This window comes from Natrix helvetica (genome assembly GCF_964273705.1).
Source record: "Natrix helvetica genome assembly, chromosome: 11".
Lineage (NCBI taxonomy): Eukaryota > Metazoa > Chordata > Lepidosauria > Squamata > Natricidae > Natrix > Natrix helvetica.
Genome location: NC_138562.1, coordinates 15,460,488 through 15,481,162, shown reverse-complemented (window position 1 = coordinate 15,481,162; position 20,675 = coordinate 15,460,488).

The window sequence follows — 20,675 nt, the reverse complement described above, 5'->3', positions numbered from 1 at the left end:
AACCTGATTTAAGTAACAATGTGATCATTGCATAAAGATGGTCTGTCTATAATCAATCTATCTATCTTTCTTTCTTTCTTTCTTTCTTTCTTTCTTTCTTTCTTTCTTTCTTTCTTTCTTTCTTTCATGGTTATGGTGAGACTTGAACTCGATGGTTTCCTGCTTTCTACTCTGGTGCCTAAAGAGTGTCTTGAATTATGGGCAGAAACTATTTCATGGGGTACAACTATAAAAAGTAGTAGTAGCAACAACTTACAGTCAATTACACACAACCCCACCATCCTCTTGACCCAATATTATTCTGGGATATTATGGGAAGAGAACACACAAAGAAGGTGCAAATTATTTAGAGAAAATTCTGAAAAGTGACTTTTTTTTTAATATCTAAGGGACAAAATAAAAATGTCTTATTATGAAATTTCAGATGTAAAGGACCAAGAATATGACTGGGCATTAGCCATGTCCTTATGTCATAAGTCTAAGGGATGCGGTGGCTCAGTGGCTAAGATGCTGAGCTTGTCGATCAGAAAGGTCAGCAGCTCGGCGGTTTGAATCCCTAGTGCTGCATAACGGAATGAGCTCCCGTTACTTGTCCCAGCTTCTGCCAACCTAGCGGTTTGAAAGCACATAAAAATGCAAGTAGAAAAGTAGGAACCACCTTTGTTGGGAAGGTAACAGCGTTCCGTGCACCTTTGGCATTTAGTCAGCCACATGACCAGGCAGACGTCTTCGGACAGCCCTGGCTCTTCGGCTTTGAAATGGAGATGAGCACCGCCCCCAGGAACGACTAGCACATATATGCAAGGGGAATCTTTATCTTTACTTTACCTATGTTCTAAGTCTAGAGTGTTGCATTGGGATCCTGTGAGAAACTAGATATATTGACTACCTGAATTTTTAAATACTAATTTCGTGTCATCTTCAACAAGACATTCAAGATGAAAGTGCCCTTTTCACAATGCTTGAATATGTTAAATTTCTTTAATCTCACAGTAGTAATGTACAAGTATCCTGATCAAATGAGGAAGGCAATTATCGTGGTCCTATCTAACACATGTACTTTTATTACTTAGACACGGTTTGCATTTCTTCTGCTTTTTTTTTTATTGAAAATAAATCGAGAGACAATTTTCTTCCGTACAGATTTCATTTTTCCTCTGGTTAATCATTGGTACATTTTAGAATGAGCTTATTTTTCAACCATCTATTCATCTTTTCAAAACTTATTATCTGCATAAAAGGCAGGCTCAGATTACATTATGATGTAAAATGCAGCTTTGTCTCTAATGGAGGGCTTGGCTGTCTCAAGTAAAAAAGGGTTTAGAAAAACAAAACGATGCTTTTTTTTATTCTTATAATGAGTATAAAGATAGTACACAGTAATACAAATATACCGCCTAACGTTAAGAAAGCAAATGGAGCAGTGGAAAATATTTTAGGAGAGAGACACGTTACACCGTAAACTCATCCCATGTAGGTGACAGCACTTCTTAAACAAATTAAAATTCTCATCAGCATATATATGAAATATCTAATTAATAGTCTAGTCCTTTTCAATAGACCAAGTATATTATCTTGAAGAATATTGTTGCTGTTTCCATGTTTTATTGCCATAATTTCAGCTTTCCCTTTATTTAATTTGCAACCAATAATATAATATACTGATTAGATTTCCCTGTCCCAGTGCTGCATTTTAAACATCTGTTACAGTAGGTATTAGAGGGTTGAAAAATGATGCACAGAAATGCGCACAGCCTTCAAAGCTCAGTTAAAAACCAACATTTACATGGAGATATCTCACAAGGGAGGCTCATGGAATCCTTACAAGAGTCCTAAGGGTGGCCCTTATCTCAAACATGGAGTTTTATGTGCACAAGGCACTATGCTTTGGGGCAATGTTGAGGCAGTTGGTTAATGCAATGTAATGCAAGTACTGCGTGGATGACCTTGGGAGACAAGAGAAAGATCTGCAGATTAGACAACAAATAGATAAGAGGTGACTGAGTCTGCAAGAGGAAAAGGGACATGGCAAACATCTCAGCAGGGAGATTCCCTAGTTTATTTGAATGTAAAGGTGAGGGACAGACTTGCACAATCCTCTTACTGTAACTTTATAATAACGTTACATCTGGTACTTCTGACAGTCAGCCGTCTTAACAGCATTATGGCCCCTGGGCAAAGCAGTGTACTAGGGCCCCTATGACAACTACTCACAGGAATAAAAATGTGTGTGTGTGTGTGTGTGTGTGTGTGTGTTCCAGCATAACACTGCAACGCCTTGAGCAATTTCAGCCAAATTTGGTACACAGATGACTTACTCTCTGGAAACAAATACTGTGGGGGTAAGACACGCCTCTTGGAGGGGGTGTTCTGTTACAATACAGCCTGTTGTGCCTTCAAATGTCTTCTACTGTACTGCTGTAAAATGGCTTCTACTGTACAGTGCAGTGGAATAGCCATGTAACGGCCAGTACTCCACAAGGGGGCTCCCTCTGGTAAGGGGGGGGGGGGCAATCCAACATTAGAAATTGCATTTGGAGCAGACATTTTCCCCCTATAAATAAATACCCAGGCAGCGCCGGGTTATCAGCACTAGTGGTCAATAATAAGTAAACATATATTTGTTTTATTGCCACTTCCAACGAAATCGGTGTTGAAACATTAAAAAACATGCTGTGCAGCTGCAACTAATCAACATGATAAACATTTGAACAATGCACTTCTTGAAAAACACAACAATATTCAGTAAGCCATACAGTTGCTGTATTTATATGATACAATATGCATTGAAGGGTTAACATACATAGATTAGTATGGGGCTCTTATGCCCATCAGGCCCTTGTGTTAAGGCAGTCCTGACCTCTGAGTGTGCTTCCTGGACGTAAGCATCCAATTGCAAGTGTAGAAAGCTTCTTCTAGTCAGTCAGAACAGGGCTGGGCTAGTTAAAGCAGTTATGGCACTAAATAGAGTAGAAGGTGAATGGAAGGTTTTACTTGTAGGCACCAAAAACCTGGTTTGAAGCACGTAAGGGCACAAATTACATCCAGTTCCTTAAAGCATCTTCAGCTGTTGAGCAATGCCTGAAACAGCAATAGCATTTAAACTTAGATACTGTTCTGTAGTGCTTTACAGCCTTCTCTAAGCGTTTTACAAAGTCAGCATATCCCCCCTCCCCCCCTGAGAATCTGGGTCCTTATTTTACTGAACTCAGAAGCATAGAAGGCCAAGTCAACCTTGAGCCTGGTGAGATTCGAACTGCCAGACTGTGGGTAGAGTTAGCCTGCAATACTCCCTTCTGACCACTGCGCCACCACAGCTCCAGTTACACTTCTTTATTTCCTTTATTCCAAACGCTTCAATGCTCCTCCACCTTCCATTTAGTTTACAGTAGTAACATCCCATGGATAACATTACCGTAAATACCCTCATTATCCCATACGATAAATGATACATACAATCCACTTAATTTGTCATACAATCATAAAACACACAATATCTTTTATACAACCTCATAACAACAAGCCAGGTGTATCTCTTATTCTCCCATTCGGTTAAGAACTTGGATTCAGACCTGATAACTCGTGCCCTTCCTTGGTTCAAAGTGGCATCTTACCTTTAAATCAGGAGCTCTATTTTCTATGTTCCCATTGCGTTCAAAGACAGGGCAGGATCAGGGCAAGCACAGTTGAGTCACGTTGTCTCTGTGAATCTCAATTCTCTTGTTTTTCGATAGTATATTAATTCATACAAACACGGTTATGACCTAAAGACACAAAACTCTAGTATGAGTGATTTGCTTTGCCAAAGAGTTGACATAGATCAATATTTTACAAGCACGAATCTCAGAAATCTACCCCATGTATGGGAATGAAGTGCCTGAAAAGTTGGAGGTATCAATCTTGGTGTAAAAATCCCAGACCGGATGTCTGCTAAAAGAATTCTTAGTGAAAAATGACTATCAGCATTGAGAAACATTATTTGGGGCATAAAGTGAACCTTCTCCCATTATACTGAAGGTAACAAAGAGTAGTCTATATTCAAATGAATATAGGTATATATATTGGTAGGTTTTAACTCATGAAATGTGAAGCTAGACGTGATGATGTGCCCACTAATAGAGTTTATGGCATTAGCTAAGTAATCGGGCTGACCTAAATTGATTTTTTAATGGGAATCTAAAGTTGCAAAGGGACATGGTGGCTCAGTGGCTAAGTTGCTGAGCTTGTCGATCAGAAAGGTCGGCGGTTCAGTGGTTCAAATCCCTAGTGTTGCATAGCGGAGTGAGTTCCCGTTAGTTGTCCCAGCTTCTGCCAACCTAGCGGTTTGAAAGCACATTAAAAAATGCAAGTAGAAAAATAGGAACCACCTTTGGTGGGAAGGTAACAGCGTTCCATGTGCCTTCGGTGTTCAGTCATGCCGGCCACATGACCACGGAGACGTCTTTGGACAGCGTTGGCTCTTCGGCTTTGAAATGGAGATGAGCACCGCTCCCTAGAGTCGGGAACAACTAGCACATATGTGTGAGGGAAATCTTTACCTCTAATATTGCAAAGTCTCAGTGCTTTATTGTCTTCAGAAATCTTCTAAGGAAATAAAATGGTGGATGAATATATGTCGTACATTTGTTGACTTTCAGGTATACAGTATGTCTAATGTATATGTGATTGAGATTTATCACCCAAGTGGATGCCTGGATGAGAATGCACAGAACAATAGTTCCAAGCTTTCAATTTTTTCTGTTCCAGAATATCTGGATGTATGATCGCTTGCCAGGGTTCTCTGAGTCTAATCAGTTGGGAAGCATGGTTGTGGCAGTCGATTAATGGATTAATTAAACTTTTATGATGAGAAAGAAGTGGGTCTTGTCTTGGAAAGACCTATCTGAGACGCTAGCTCTTATTTTTCCAGTCTATCTTTTCCACTAATGTTGTGCGATATGATTAAGCAGGCTAATATGCAAAAGAGAATTGAAACTCCTCCAACCAGTTTATGAGAATTAAAATGCACTTTCCATTAATAAGTTTGATCTGCTGACCTCTACTAATTATGCATGAATGCATGAGCCTTTTTATGGGATTTTCAAGGTTTTAGCTGGAGGACAGAAGTGCTGTCCTTCCTTGCATTCCTTTTACTTTTACTTTTTATTCCTTTTTTTGCTTTTTTTGGGAGTAGCAATAATTGAAAAATCACAGCTTCCTATCCCCATGACAATAAAAACTAGAAAACTAGCTAGTTCAGATATGTGCCACTCATCTTATATTCCCGCATTTGGAATTGACACATTTTTTTCTTTTTCTTTTTTAGTGGAAAGACATTTAAGAGCCTTTTTGTAACAATATAATAGCATATTTTGAAAGCTTAATTGAAGTCAACATTTTTTCCCCATTGTCGTGTGGCTTAATGAAGTGCTTTGAGCTTTCTTTCAAGGCTTAAATAAGTTCTAAAACAAATCTAGGGGAAAAAAAGCATAATTGCCTCTGAAACCACAAAGCAAGACCGGAAGGCCTTAATTTCAGATCACAGAATCTAAGTATAATTTTTTTGGTATAAAAAGATGTTTGCTTTAATTTCAAGAACCCCCCCCCTCCCCTCATTAAAAGTGATAGGGGACCAAATCTGAGAGATTGTGAATCATCGGAAGAGAAAGTGAGAAATTCCATGGATAGTTACTAAAATTGCAGCAATCAGAGAAACAACAAAAAATGAGTATTAACAAACCTCCCACATCCAAATGTTGTCACTATTTTATTTCTTTTAGAAATTCAGCATAGGAGTGTCAACATTCTTTGATGACCACTGAAATAACTTTTATCTTTTGTTAGAAATTTTCTGTACCATTTCAAATGTTTCTATTACATGTTTATTCTATCCCCCCCCCAAAAAAAAACCACTGGAAAATAAAAACAACTTGAAACAATCGATGCTATTTGGGGAAACAGTGCCTTGGGTGGCAAGATTTTTTTTTCCAATGTTCAAATTAAGAGATTTCCACTATGGACAATCCTGGCTGAGTTGCTATCAAACTGAGTTTCTGAGTTTATTTTTTCGAATAAACCGATTTTTTTTCCCTTCTGAGATTCCCTGCAGAATCCCTGGAAGTTTTCCTACTGTTACCTTGGTTGAATTCAAAATCTTTATTAAAAAGATCTACAAGGATCTACGTGTCTACTAGGGCCTCAATCATGGAACCACATGGCCAATTTCTAGTGAACAAATAAATAATTAAACTTTAAAGAGTATTCCACTGTGTAATTGGTGTTGATGGATTCTTAAATGCTTGGTTAATGAAGGGATGGAATCACACCACTGGGAGAGGCAGGGATGGGCTTCAAAAATTTTAGCAAGGGGTTCTCTGCCTGGTTGCTGGATGGGCATGGGCATGCTGGGCATAGCCTAGTCAGCCTCCTGCACCACAGTGTATATGTGGGGGGGGGTTGCCCTCCCCGAGCTCCGGAGGCTTTTTCTTGAGCCTCTGGGAAGGTGAAAATGGATTCCCCAGGTTCTGGGGGCTGGAAAGAGGCCTTCCTGAACTTCCGATAGGCCTGTTTTTTGCGTGCTCTGCACTATCCCTCTGTTTATGCAGCCTAGAACTGTGTTGGCTTTTTGGCAGCTGCATCTTTTGTGCAGATGACATGATTGTGTTTCAAAGATGATAGTCCTTCGGGTTGAAAGAAGACACAGCGTTGTACAGTGCATCTGTGGACATGGAGGTGATAGCGGTCCCAATCTGGAAGTGTGAAGTCTAGCACAATGGAGGCACCGGAAGTCCATTGTTTTAGTCATTGTGGGCCTTAATGGTTTTCTCTAAGTTTTTGGCAGTGCCTGTGTTCAACGCTTCATAGCACAAGGCTCACCATTAAGGTTCTGTCACAGCTGCATCTTCTTGGCTGAATTTCACAATGGCATGGTTTTTTTTTCCCCCACAGTGTCTTTGAAGAGCTTGTGTGGTTGACCTTATAGTGCAACATAGGGATCAAGATGGCATGTTGCCCAAAAGGAAGCAAAAATAATGATGAGGTTGCCTTATATTTCCAGCAGGACTTCAAGGTCTTGGAAGCATTCCCTTCTCACCATGATTCTCTCTCCAAGTCTGTGAAAAATTCCTCATTCTTCTGTTTTGCTTTCTGTCCCACAGAATGTTGGACTAGATACAGAGTTCACATGGACAAAGGTTTCCTGACTGAGGGTGGAGAAATTGCATTATTAAGAGAGCCATAGAGCTCTCATGGTCATTTCTGAGACTGAAGCATGGGGACACGTTAATTTGCTCCTCCATCTCATCTGGACTTAAGTCATTGTGTTTTACTTTCTTTCCTTTTTTTGCTGAGAAGAGAGTAAAGGGATAAGAATTAGGTCTGTAGGAAGTAGCATGAATTTTCACTAGGGAAGAACTTCTCGACATATTCTGCTTTCCTGAAAATAAGACCTCCCCAGATAATAAGTCCAATCGGGCTTTTAAGCGTATGCACTAAAATAAGCCCTCCCCCCAAATAAGCCCTCCTCTAAAATATTTAAATGCATGTACAGTCGGTCCCCACCATTTACTGGGGGGAAGGGGGAAACATGCCCCACATGCGCCTGCCATCTACAGGGAGCATCCTTGCAGAGGCCGCTCCCACAAATCCTAGCTACCACACCCCTTCTGTTAGTGGCGGCTGCAAAAAGAGCGGCAGGCCCAGGAACGCTAGGGCTGGAAAGGGAGTGACAGAAACAGAGACAGAACTTCTGGCCCTCTTTGGATTAGATGATCTGCTGGCTGCGGGCCGAGGTTAAGGGGCCTCCTGCACCTCAAAAATAATAAGACCTCCCTGAAAATAAGGCCAAGTGCTTATTTCAGGGATCCAAAGAAAATAACACCCTGTCTTATTTTCAGGGAAAAACGGTAGGAGACACAGTTCCCATAGTCAATGCCAAGAGTCAAAAGATGTCCCTTGACAATGTTTTTTTCACAGGCTCTTCACATTTTTAACAGATTTTGAAAACACCTGGACAAGCCTGTAGGGGAGTATTATCACACCGCCAGTTCACTCTGACCAAGAATTCTGTTGACTCTGTATTATAAAACTTTTGTCAAGCTCCATCATGAAGATACAATTTTTATCAGTTTTCTTATACATCCCTGAGTGCTTTCTGCTCATGCATCTGTATCATATGTATTAAAACTGCTTGAAAGTTTTATAATGGTGAGCTAATATAATAGCTTTCTCCACGGGAAATACATTAAACCACCTTTTGTAACAAGGCCATCTCAATTATGGTTCAAGTTACTAGAAGGAACTCTTAGAAATGTCCTTGTTCATATTTGATTTTTTAAAATGGCCCTTTATATATATATATATATATATATATATATATATATATATATATATATATATATATATATATATATATATATATATATATTTGTTTTCGTAGATTTTCACGGGTGTAGGTATGCTGGTTTTGTTGTATTCGGGTCTTTTCCCGTGTAAGGTTGAGATTGTCTTTGCAACGTTTCGGCAGGATCACACCTGCCATCTTCAAGCTGTGGGCTTAAAATGGGTTCCCATTTTAAGCCCACAGCTTGAAGATGGCAGGTGTGATCCTGCCGAAACGTTGCAAAGACAATCTCAACCTTACACGGGAAAAGACCCGAATACAACAAAACCAGCATATATATATATATATATATATATATATATATATATATATATATATATATATATATATATATATATATATATATATATATATATATATATATATTTGTGTTGCAACTCCTGGTATGCCCAATTACATTGGCCTAATATGCAATACAGCCCTGGTTCGATTCCCAGTAAGGGTACGGCTAGCTGATGAGACCTAAATAGGTTGAAATAGATCTATACTAGACTCCCTTTATTTATTTATCAGCACAAATACAATGCGCGCGCGCACACGCACACACACACACACACACACACACACACATACATACATATAGTCTCATTTTGAAACTAAAAGTCACAGTGCCGTAACTGGATATGAGCTTGTTAAATAAAAGAAGGTCTCCATCAATGTTTTAAGTTGGAGCAGTTCAAAAGTGAGGCAGCTAATTAAATATTAAATGAAAGCCGTTGTTATTTATACCTACAATCAAATGAAATATGCCATCTTCTTACTGATGCTTCTGCTACTGTAGGGCCTGGGATATACATCAAATTATCTGGGAAAAAAAGTGGAACCATTCATTACCCTTGCTGATTTCAATATTTAAAGATTCAAGAGGAAAGAAATGTTTTTCATGTTATCCCCAAAGGGGATTCTAAGTAAAAATTCCAAGAAATTCACTCTTATGCTATTCCTAGAAGAAGAGAAAAAACTTAACGGTGTTGTTCAGTGGTACAAAGAAAAAGCATTAGAGGTTATATTAATTGAACACACCCTTTTGAACGAAGAATGTATTTTCCCCCTTAATTTAAATCCAAATCAATTGTCTTGTGTTTGCATGTGTGTGTGTGTGTGTGTGTGTGTGTGTGTGTGTGTGTGTGTGTACATGTTCTTGCTAATAAGCCAAACAGTTAACAGTATACTACTTGTGTTGATGATTAAAGAGCAATGAAGCTTTGAAACTTTTAATCACAATCCTACATTGCCCCCCCTCAAATGTATTTAAACTTATATTGAAACCCTAAAATATTCATAGCAATCTGCTCCCCAAGGTCTTTTATTATTCAAACCCCCTTCCAATAGAAAAAGAAAGCACCCTAGTAGAGTATATTGTAATAGTGATAATTTTAAGAGATTCCATGTAAAAGTGTCTTGGAACTGACCTCATTAAAGAAAACTGACTTACACTAACAGATGATTTCCACTTTGTTCTTCATTTTTACCATCATTCTGGGTCTCTTACATAGCTAAAGCTGCTCAAATTATATGACCCAAGTGACTATTTGAGGCCACCAGGGGTAATTCCAGGCCCTAATTTCCTCACATTAGACCTTACTTCCTGCATAGTCAGAAATACAACCTCTAGCAAACCACCAATACATTTAGTATTAGCTATTGGCCAACATGACTGTACACCGCCCCGAGTCCTGCCTAGGAAAGGGTGCGGTCTAGAAATAAAAGTTATTATTATTATTATTATGAGCCGTTTAAGCTTGTTGTCAGCATCATTTGAATAAGTTTCCACTGAGCTGATAACGTTTGCAAGGCACTACTATAGCTATTGAATCAGAAATGTTTCAGCAACCGAAAAACACTTCTAGCGGTCCACAGAATGATGCTGACTCTGCCAGCTAGCTAGTCGTGTATGTACTGTATTGGGAAAATACCCTGTTTCTCCTAAAATAAGACCCAACCAGAAAATAAGTCCTAGCATGATTTTTCAGGATGCTTATAATATAAGCCCTACCCCAACAATAAGCTCCAGTTAAGATTGTCAGCCAGAAGGATGCATGTAGTATCATATTTCCCTGAAAAATAAGACTTGACTGGAAAATAACCGCTACTGCGTCTTTTGGAGCAAAAATTAATATAAGACCCGATCTTATATTCGTGGAAATATGGGTATGGGGAAAAAAACAGAATATTGGAGCACAATGATGGAAATTTGCTTAATGGGATACTATTTTATGATGAAATAAGCGTGTGTCATAGATTATTGTAAACTCCCATTAAGGAGTATAAGTAATCTGTCAACTCCTAAAGTTGTCCTGGTGAGGAAATGGGCGGGAGCCACCCATACTGTACCTGTGCATTTCGTTCTTGTTGCCTAGTGTTGTTGGGTCATGTGATTATTATTTTGCGAACTTCTGAAAAGTAAAGTCAATGGGGAAGCCCTATTCATTTCACAGCCATGTTCATAATTTCACAACTTGCAATGATCCACCTAACAAACGTGGCCAGAAAAGTTGTAAAATGGGGCAAAACTCACTTTACAAATTTCTCACTTAGCAACAGAAATTCTAGGCTCAATTGTGGTTGTAAGTTGAGTAAGTAGAATTGAGTCGAGTCGAGCCACCTACGGCACCCTCACGGTGATATCGGTGGCAAATAAAATTTAAAAGATAAAGAAATACATCCCCTTCTGGTTCTATTTTGGTTAAGACTTGGATACACTTCAATTAAACAAGCACCAACTGCCCAAACTCTGGTCTTCAAATAATGTTGGTTTTGTTTAAAATTGATTAGGAAAAGTAGCTAAGGTATAAATGCAGATTGTGAACATCTGGACATTAATTGTTCTCTACAGAACAAGATCAACACTCATTCTGGGGACGTGTAAATAACTTATAAGAAAAGTAGAATCAAAGGCATGATGATATTATTGAGTTTAAGACATTTAGCTTTTCCCCATTTCAGTACAACCCCAGACTCTGGCAGGTTGGCTTACAGGTCATTCCTTGACTTGTTACCGTCTGTTTAATTAACAGTTCCAAGTTACCATGGCCTGAGTAAAAGTTACAATCCATTCCCAATGCTACGGGTATTGCACTCCACGGCAGCCAACTGATCACAATTTAGGCACTTGGCAATGGGCTGGTACTTACAACCGTTGCAGCAACTTGTGGTGTAAGTGGTGATTGTAACTTACCACATTCCCAGCCACCTTCTGACAAGCAGCATCAATTGGGGCAACTAGATTCAGCTAATGACCACATGATTCACTTAATGACTATAGGTTGTAAGCTGCTTAGAGTCACATCTAAGTGAGATGGATGGTATATGAGTTTAATAAATGAAAGGAAAAGGCCATAAAATTGAGCCCCGTTATGTGATGACTCCTATAAAAAAACAATTGCTCAGTGACCAAAATTCAGGTTTCAAAATTATGGTGATTTAAAGGGCTGAATGTGGGACAGAGAGGAACTATGTAATATAATCTAAGAAAAGGAGGAGAGATAATAAGTTGGTTCATAATTGCTGTTAAGAAGATCAGACATCGCTTCTTTAATTATTGTTTCTTTTCTTCTTTCTTTATTTGTACTCCGTCTCACACTTTTTCTTTTATCTTTTTTTTTCCTTTTTCTTAACTCTCCTTTTTATGTAACTTCTTATGTTTATCTTTTATTCATGGCAAAAAAAAAAAACCTTCAGTAAAGATTATACATAAAAAGAAAAATTTAAAAAAATAAGATTGAAACTTGGTAACTTTTTAGGCCTTCAGAACCGTCTTAGCGCTGCTACTGAAGACTTTGATTTCTCAGGCCTATTTACCGTATTGATCTAAAGTATGGTAAAATCAAAGTGTAAGTGTTGGTGTAGTGGTCTTCTAGCACCTAGCGGAACTGGCAGCAGAGTCGGACAGTGAGGAGGTTGGGAGGAGCATGGGCCAGTCCTGGAGGCTGGGGAAGGCTCAGACAAGGGCTCTGTGTTGAAGGCAGAGAAGGGGACAAGACCGTCTGACAGTTCTCAGCTGCCTTCGGAACTAGACAGCAGTGAGGCAGAGGAACAGCTGAAGCTTGTTCCCAGTGTACGCATGCACAGAGTTGCCAGAAGACAAGAAGAGCTAAGAAATCAGGTCAACTTGGGAGTAAAGCTACAGGTGGACAGTGAATGCCCCCTCCCATAGGAAATAAAAGAGGAGCGAAAGGGGAGTAGGCTTTTGCAGGAAACAATTCATTCATTCATTCCTTTCAGGAGTGTGAAGATCTGTCCGTGAATCTCAGAGACTCTGTGCCCAGTCTTTCCTTGCATGGCACTATGCTTGGAAAATATTTACACGACTGCTTTCCAAGCTAGATAAGGTCTGTGGTCAAAACGTCACCTTTGAAAGACTGTTTGCCAGGTTTTTGCTGAATGCGACTGAGAGAAATTCACATTCATTCAATAAAAAGGGGTTTTGTCGGGACCAGGAATCTGCTTCGTGCTTTTTGGAGAAGCCTAGGTCAGAACAGTTGTTCACAATGAATTGAAAAGTCCAGGAGGCAGCAAATACGTAAATATTGAGGTGGGGGTCAGGAGATAAGATGGCCAGCTATTCCACTGGTTAATTGTCTTCACTGTTAGGAAGTTTCTCCTTAATTCCAGGTTGCTTCTCTCTTTGATAAGTTTCCAACCATTGTTTCTTGTCCTGCCCTCTGGTGCTTTTGTAGAATAATTTGACCCCCTCTTCTTTGGGGCAGCCCCTCAAATACTGGAATACTGCTATCACGTCACTCCTAATTATTCTTTTCTTTAGACTAGCCAGACCCAAATCCTGCACAATCAAAGTCCTACAATTATTCCGTGTTCTCTCAAGCCTGAATTAGATTGGTTAGCTTTCAAACGCTTTAGCTTATTTCTCAGCTTCTGAAACTCCCATTCCCCCCCCCCCGCCCCCAACATATCCTACCTGGAGTGAAAGAAGGAGCAAATCTCAGCACAGGAGGTAGAAGTTTTTTATCCCAACTTGCACTGCATAATTCAACATTCTTAAATCAATATACAAACCTTTCTTTGAAGTGTGCGGTGCAAAAAGATCCATACCGAAATGCATATATTAGGGGAAGGTGTGGATATTAGTAAAAAAAAAATGACTTGGGGTGGGGGAAACACAAACACCCACTCGTACATTCAGAGACACAAAAAAACAGCACCAAGGAGTGTTCAGTGAGTGAAACGGTTTTCATCCTGTTGTTTCTATATGGGAGACAATATCATTTTAATTTGGTTGCAGAATTGCCATTCCAGAAAGGTAAGCAGGCAACGAATAAGAGGGTAACAGAACTTGGTGAGGGAGCAGGGAAGAGAAGTAGATTATGCACCCGAAGAAAGAAGATGCATTACACAGCAGATACGAACGATACCGTATTTGGTGAATATTCATAGCGACTCATCCCCACTTCTCATGTTAGTGTCAGATAGGTGTTGATGAATATGGTTCCAATGCTGCTTATTTCACTGTGCAAAAAGGTAATATTTCATACCACTGAGTCTTTACTTCTTTCCCCTCAGTACAGCAACACTTTTTGCATTCCAATTATACCTGATGGCAACTAATCCACGCTAATAAAATAAGCTGAGGTTTGAATCCTTGCGCCCCCCCCCTTCCCTCCCTAAATGCAGAAACTAGAAAGTGTCCCGTCTTTGCAACCTGTTGCTCAAATTAGCTTTGTTAATTCGATTCTTTATGGTACTCTTACTTCAATCATTCAAGAACAGTCATTCATTTATTTATGTCTTTCTGAATTTGTATGCTGGCCCAGTCCAGCTACTCGGAGTAGCTAAAATGTTACTAAGGCTTTGTTGTCTAAAGCAGGAATCAGGTGCCTTTAAGGTGTCCTCTCAACATTCTTAATAATGGGCCAGGATCCATTTGCAAAGAACCCAAGCAGTTCAGAGGAAAACACTCTAGGAAAACACTGGTTCTCACTGGTTCAAGGTTGACTCAGCCTTCCATCCTTCCTGCTTAGAGAGGGTTGTAAAGCACAGACTTATATACTGTGAAGTATATACGTCTAAGTGCTATTGCTAACTCTGCCCACTGCGAGGAGTTTGATTCTCACTGGTTCAAGGTTGACTCAGCCTTTCATCCTTCCGAGATGGGTAAAATGAGGACCCAGATTGTGGGAGGCAATGGGCGGACTCCGTAAACTCACTTAGAGAGGGTTGTAAAGCACTGTGAAGTGCTACATGAGTCTAAGTACTATTGCTATTTCTACCCTAAGCCAGCCTCTTTGCTCTTTTTCAAGTAAAACCATGCTGTACGTTGAACATACCAGAGGAAGTGGTTCTTTTCCTTGATGCCTAACCTTCTCCTTCTCTCTCTTTCCTTGAAGCTATTGAGGTGAACCTCCAAAAAGCTCTTGCCGAAGCTTCTGAAACCTGCACGCAGGAATGCCTCATCCTTGGCCATTCTGACAATTGCTGGATGCCTCCTTCGTTGACACAGTACCAGCAATCCAATCCTCCTTTGCCAGCTTTTGGCTTCCAGCAGGGATGGGTGCGAGGAGCCATCTCGGAAGGAAGACACACCCTTGGACGGGCCAATTCCAAGGAGGATACAGAGAAAGGCCAAGGGGGACCAAAGCCTCAGTTCTACAACGCCTGCGATAGACTCTGCACCACGGAAGACACGGTCAAACTCATCCCCCTGGCAAACTTCATACCTCCTGTCCAGGCCGTGCCTGCCTCTGGAAGCAGCGCCACTCTGATCCATGAGCACCAGCTATAAAAAGGCATATCTTGACAAAGCAAAGGCTATTTTGGGCTTTAAACATGTGAGTGTACATAGTCACAGCTTAACACGGTTTTTATTTGTATGCAAAGCTCCTTAGGTTTGTGGCTATGGATGTATATAGAATTCCGAACCCAAGCTGAAAAAGCTGAGTTCTTAACAGCAAGAGGCGAAAGGAAATTCAGCTTCCTCACTCAGAAACAATTATGCAAACGAACATCATGAAATGAAAAGTAAAAAAAAAAAAAAAACCCCAACCAACCACAAAGGAATGTTGGCAAGTGAAACAAAAGTGTGTGATTTCCTCCCCCCCACCACCACCACCCCAAGAGTTGTTGTCATCAGATGTTAAAGAGTTGGTCTCCTGGGGTAGAAATGGAACCATGTTTGGGAGTGAGGTCTACTGCATGATGATGAAAGAGAGAAAATGTCAGAATGGCTTTTTTTGTTTGTTTGTTTGTTTTCAAGTCATCCGGTCATCTTGTACATGATACAAGCAAACTATTTATTCGTATATATTATGATGTAAACTTGCCTCAGGGTATCTGAACAGGAAAGTCCCCTGATCTCATTTATGCTGGCTAGAGTTGCAATGGGATAGCCTTGTGAAAAGGGAGCTAAAATATCAATATTTCCTCTTGCAGATCTCAATGCTACCTTCTTCCATGATATCTAATGTGGTAAAGGGTGGCCCGAAATAAATAGATAACAAACTGTTCTATGCAGGGATAAACTTCAGCAGGTTTTTAACAGGTTCTGGAGAACCAGTAGCGGAAATTGTGAGTAGTTTGGAGAACCAGCAAATACCACCTCTGGCTGGCCCCAGTGGGGAGGGAATGGAGATTTTGCAGTATCCTTCCCCTTCCACGCCCACCAAGCTGCTACCAGTTCAGGCAAACTGGTCCAAATCGGTAGAATACCACTTCTGAACTGGATGCATAGACCCCCAGTATTTAGCTGAAGGTCAAAAGAGACCATGGATGAGCTGAGCTGACATTTCTTAAATGATCTTTCTTTAAAGAAAAAAAAAGATAATCACACGTTCAAAATTTTATTTATGAACCCTTTCGAAAAAAGTTCGCCTGGAAGAGGATTCTTTTGCACAAACTCTACATTGAGACTTCACGTTCCCCCCACAATGCCCTTACCTAGATGCATCCTGTGGTCCATGAGCCCCCAGAATTTTGAGACAGAACATCCAGATCTATCTATCTATCTATCTATCTATCTATCTATCTATCTATCTATCTATCTATCTATCTATCTATCTATCATCTATCATCTATCTATCTATCTATCTATCTATCTATCTATCTATCTATCTATCTATCTATCTATCATCTGTCTGTCTGTCAGACAGTCTATCTATCTATCATCTATCATCTGTCTATCATCTATCTATCTATCTATCTATCTATCTATCTATCTATCTATCTATCTATCTATCTATCTATCTATCTATCTATCTATCTATCTATCTATCTATCTATCTATCATCTATCTACACATAGACCAAATGTAGAAGTAGTACAAATACATTCTTTTTTTTTTTACCCCGCTCACTTCTTTTTGACTACAATTTCTGGTAAATTGTAGGAAGGTCAAAAGATATTGCTCTGGCTTTTGAGAAGAACAATAGATCTGGCTTTTCAGTAGATATTCTATGTGAATCTGAGGGGGAAAGAAACTTGGCAAAATTCTCCTCTTAATTTCCGAACTCACAGTCACGATGAAGACTATCAAGAGATAAGAGATGCATTCCTTTGAATATGCATTCTCTCAGGTCTTCTGGGTGGCTTTGGACTTTTGCTTACTTTGTTTTTTTCCCCTGATATTGGACACTGCAAATACTTCTAGAGAGAGGAAAAGGTACCTTAACGTAGTAAAAAGCTATATTGTGTCTCTGTCTCCTCCAACGATGCAGAATCAATAGATGATGTTGTATAGTGTTCCTTCGGGAAAACTATCACTGAGAAACTAATGCTGAGCTAAAAGAAGGAAGAGGCAGCCCTCCCTACCCCCTGGGCATATTCTTAGACAGGAGATCCCAGGGACATAGGCAGAGGGGAAGTATTCCTTTCCCAAATGAATCTTTTCTGAGAGGTTTGGAGTCATCAAGGAATAACCAGATCTGTCGTTAATAGGAATAGATGAGAACAGATGAAGCTGTCAGACAGACTAGCTATGATTATGAACTATAATTTGCAAATAGCTTTAAATAAACTTTACGTCTGGATTGGTTACGTGAGATTGCAATATGGGTATGGTCACGCCATGTCATGGAGAGAGGAAAAACAAAACTCTGAAACAAGAAACAGACTCTGTGTCACAAAAAACCCTCCTTATTTCTCTCCTGTGAATTAATGGCATTCACACACCGAAAAATCCTGGCAACAAATCCTTCAAAGAGTTAACTGCAGTAGCAAACCTTATCAGTTCCTTACAACAATTGCCAGGCGGTGAAATCTTCCCAGCTGAAAGGCTGCAAATTAAATTCTGGCATGCAGTCTCTGTGGCACGAAACACAATGAGCAAAAACTTCAGAAATACAAACTGTTGTCTCCTACCACAACCATTTCCCTTTCCTTCTATTTATTCCCCAGGCAGGGAGGGGCCATTCAGCATCCACGTGTGCCTTGCTGCCCAAGTCGACTCCTTGTCCTCCGTTATTCTCCTCTCCTAACACGCATCTGGAACAAGCCCAAACTGTTCTTCCTCCTCACTCATCTCTGCCTCCAAAGGCAGCTGCCTCTCCAGTGGCTGGAAAATGTCAGATGGTCCTGGCTCTATCTCTGCTTCCAACATAGAGCATCCATCAGAACCTTCCCCGGGCCCCAGAACTGGCCCAAGGTCTTCCCCAACCTCTTCAGCATCCACTGGCAGTTGGAGAGCTATAACAGAACCAGTTAGAGAAACATCAGTAAGAGTAACAGAAGTCAAAAACCATGTTTATAACCTGAACATTTTGCAATTAAAAAAAAGAAAGGTGGAACATAGCAAAGCAGAGGAAAAAAATCTCCCTTTGGGCAGTCAAAGCCTCATAGTATAGTCCAATATTGTTCACCTTTCTATCAGTCTTAGAATATTGCTCATATCTCATTGTAGCCTTCATTTCGGAGACATACTCTATAAAAAAATCTTCTTTCTAACACGTGTCACTATTTTGCAGGCTCAGTTTAGATATACCCTTAACAAAGATGAGCAGAAAGTAGATATTTTTCTGTGCCTTCAGGCTGGGCCCATCGAAAATTTGAGATTTTCTCCAAAGGAAAAATAATTCACAACAACTTGTGGAAGATATTGGTGACTGCGGAGACACACACATCTATTCTTTCTTTCACCAGCGTCACTTGTTGGCTATAGAAATTAAATCAATAAATCTTGCGAAGAATGCCTAAATAGGATTAATGCCCCTCATGAAATTGACTTGCAATGAATAATTCTTGTCAGCAACCAGAACAGTCTTCCTTATCACTCAGATGAAACAGTATATTGCGTATGGGTGGTAAACTACAGTCCTCAATAAAGTTACATGGGTGATGTTAAGATAAATTGCCCATTCCTGTAGGTCCGACTTTATAAATCCATACATTACTCACTAAACTATTTAGGTAAAGAAACACTTTAAACTTGCTGAAGTAGACACAGAAGCAAATTGCCAATATCAATTTAAAGAATGAGAGAACTGGGAAACAGATGTTCAGTTGATATAATTATGAGGAGTCCTTGGTGCTCTCTGAGCTTGGTGGTTTTCTTGCAGACGCTTCATTACCCAAACTAGGTAACATCATCAGTGCTAGTAAAGAGTGGGTCTCCTCTCAATGTATAATCTAGTGCCATGATGGCAAACCTATGGCACATGTGCCAGAGGTGGCATGCAGAGCCCTCTCTGTGGGCATGTGCATCAATGCCAGTTGCTTTTCTGGTTTCCAGCACACACATCTTCACTGGTCTTCACGGGCCCTGGAGCACCGGAAAATGGCCTGAAAATGACCAAAACCCAGGCCATTTTCCAGGCCATTTCTATGCCTTTTTTGTGCAGTTTTAAGGATGTTTTCTGGTGCTCCAGAAAAGACCAGCTTGCGCCCGCAAAGACCATTACAAAAACAGCCTGAAAATGCCACCAAACCTGCCAAAAATAGGCACGTGCATACCAGCCAGCCAGTTTTCGGTTTTCCAGTGCTGTGGCATGTCCACATGCATGCAGGTTCCAGTTTGGGCACTCGGTGCCAAAAACTGATCACCATCACTGATTTAGTGACTCTAGAATATAAACTGAGAGCAAACCCACTCCTTATTAACACTGATGATGCTACCTAGTATGGGTCATGAAATGTCTGCAAGGAAACAGCCAAGCTCAGAGTGCACCACTGACCTCCCATTTCAACTCTGAGCTGGAAATATTCTCCTTTATTGATGTAATTACCAAGCCGCTCATATTAAATTGTTCTGTATCAATTCAAGGGGACGTCCCAGGATGGATTGGACATATCACGATCCATCTTTCCATGCCATTCCACTCCATATCTATTGTAGTGAATACTTAGCCATTTCTATACTCGTATAAAGATGCATTAGTTCCTCCCTTAAAACTCTCCCAGCCTTCTTTCATTTTCTCCTTAGCTCTTGATTCACGCAATCTGGTATTTTCTGCAACCAAATCACCCGTTTCTTTAACCCAATCAGGTACTTTTCCCAACTCCAATTTCTAACCATATAAAGACAATCAGCGTGATGGGAAAAGGAAGCAATAGATGGTGCTCAGAATAAACAAGCAAACACCAACCAACACGTTTGAAGGGGATACCAGGTTCTTTCATTTTTAAATGTTACTGAAAAGCTGTAATTTGTGAACAAAAAATATTTGTATGTACAATTAATGTAATATAAAACTGCTTGTAAATTTATAGGATTTCTCATTGTCAAAAAGATCTCAATGAATGCTGGAAAAAAAAAACTTCATTATGCACCCAGCAGGTATAAGTAGCTTTATATATTGTTGTTCCCACTGTTAATCAATCCAGAACACATTTTGCTTAATGTGTAAAAAAATAATAATACAAGATTTGCTTTCTTTTTTTTTTAACCTTCTGATGTGATTCAATTCATAAACCCACCAGCTATCTAATTGTGTAGCTATTCCTAATGCCATGATTTCTATGTTTAGAGGAGATATTGGAGCATTTCAATTCAGATGTGTAAAAATTGTGAAGTACATGTTAATCCTGTAGCCTCTGACACGATCACTCACTGCTAATTCAAGCACAGTTAAGAGTTTGACAAATTAATCTGGAACTAATCAATATTGACAGACCTTCCCTCATTGTTAAGGGTTAGAAAGTATTTGATCAACCCTTTTATTTTGTTTTGTTTTGTTTTAAGTATGGTATCTACCATAACTCTAACTGTGCTTGCTTGTGTGTTTGTGTGTGCTTGTGTGCATATGGATCCATGCTCGTAGTAAAAGGTAAAATAGCAATAGCACTTAGGTTTATATACCACTTCACAGTGCTTGACAGCCCTCTCTAAGCGGTTTATAGAGTCAGCCTATTA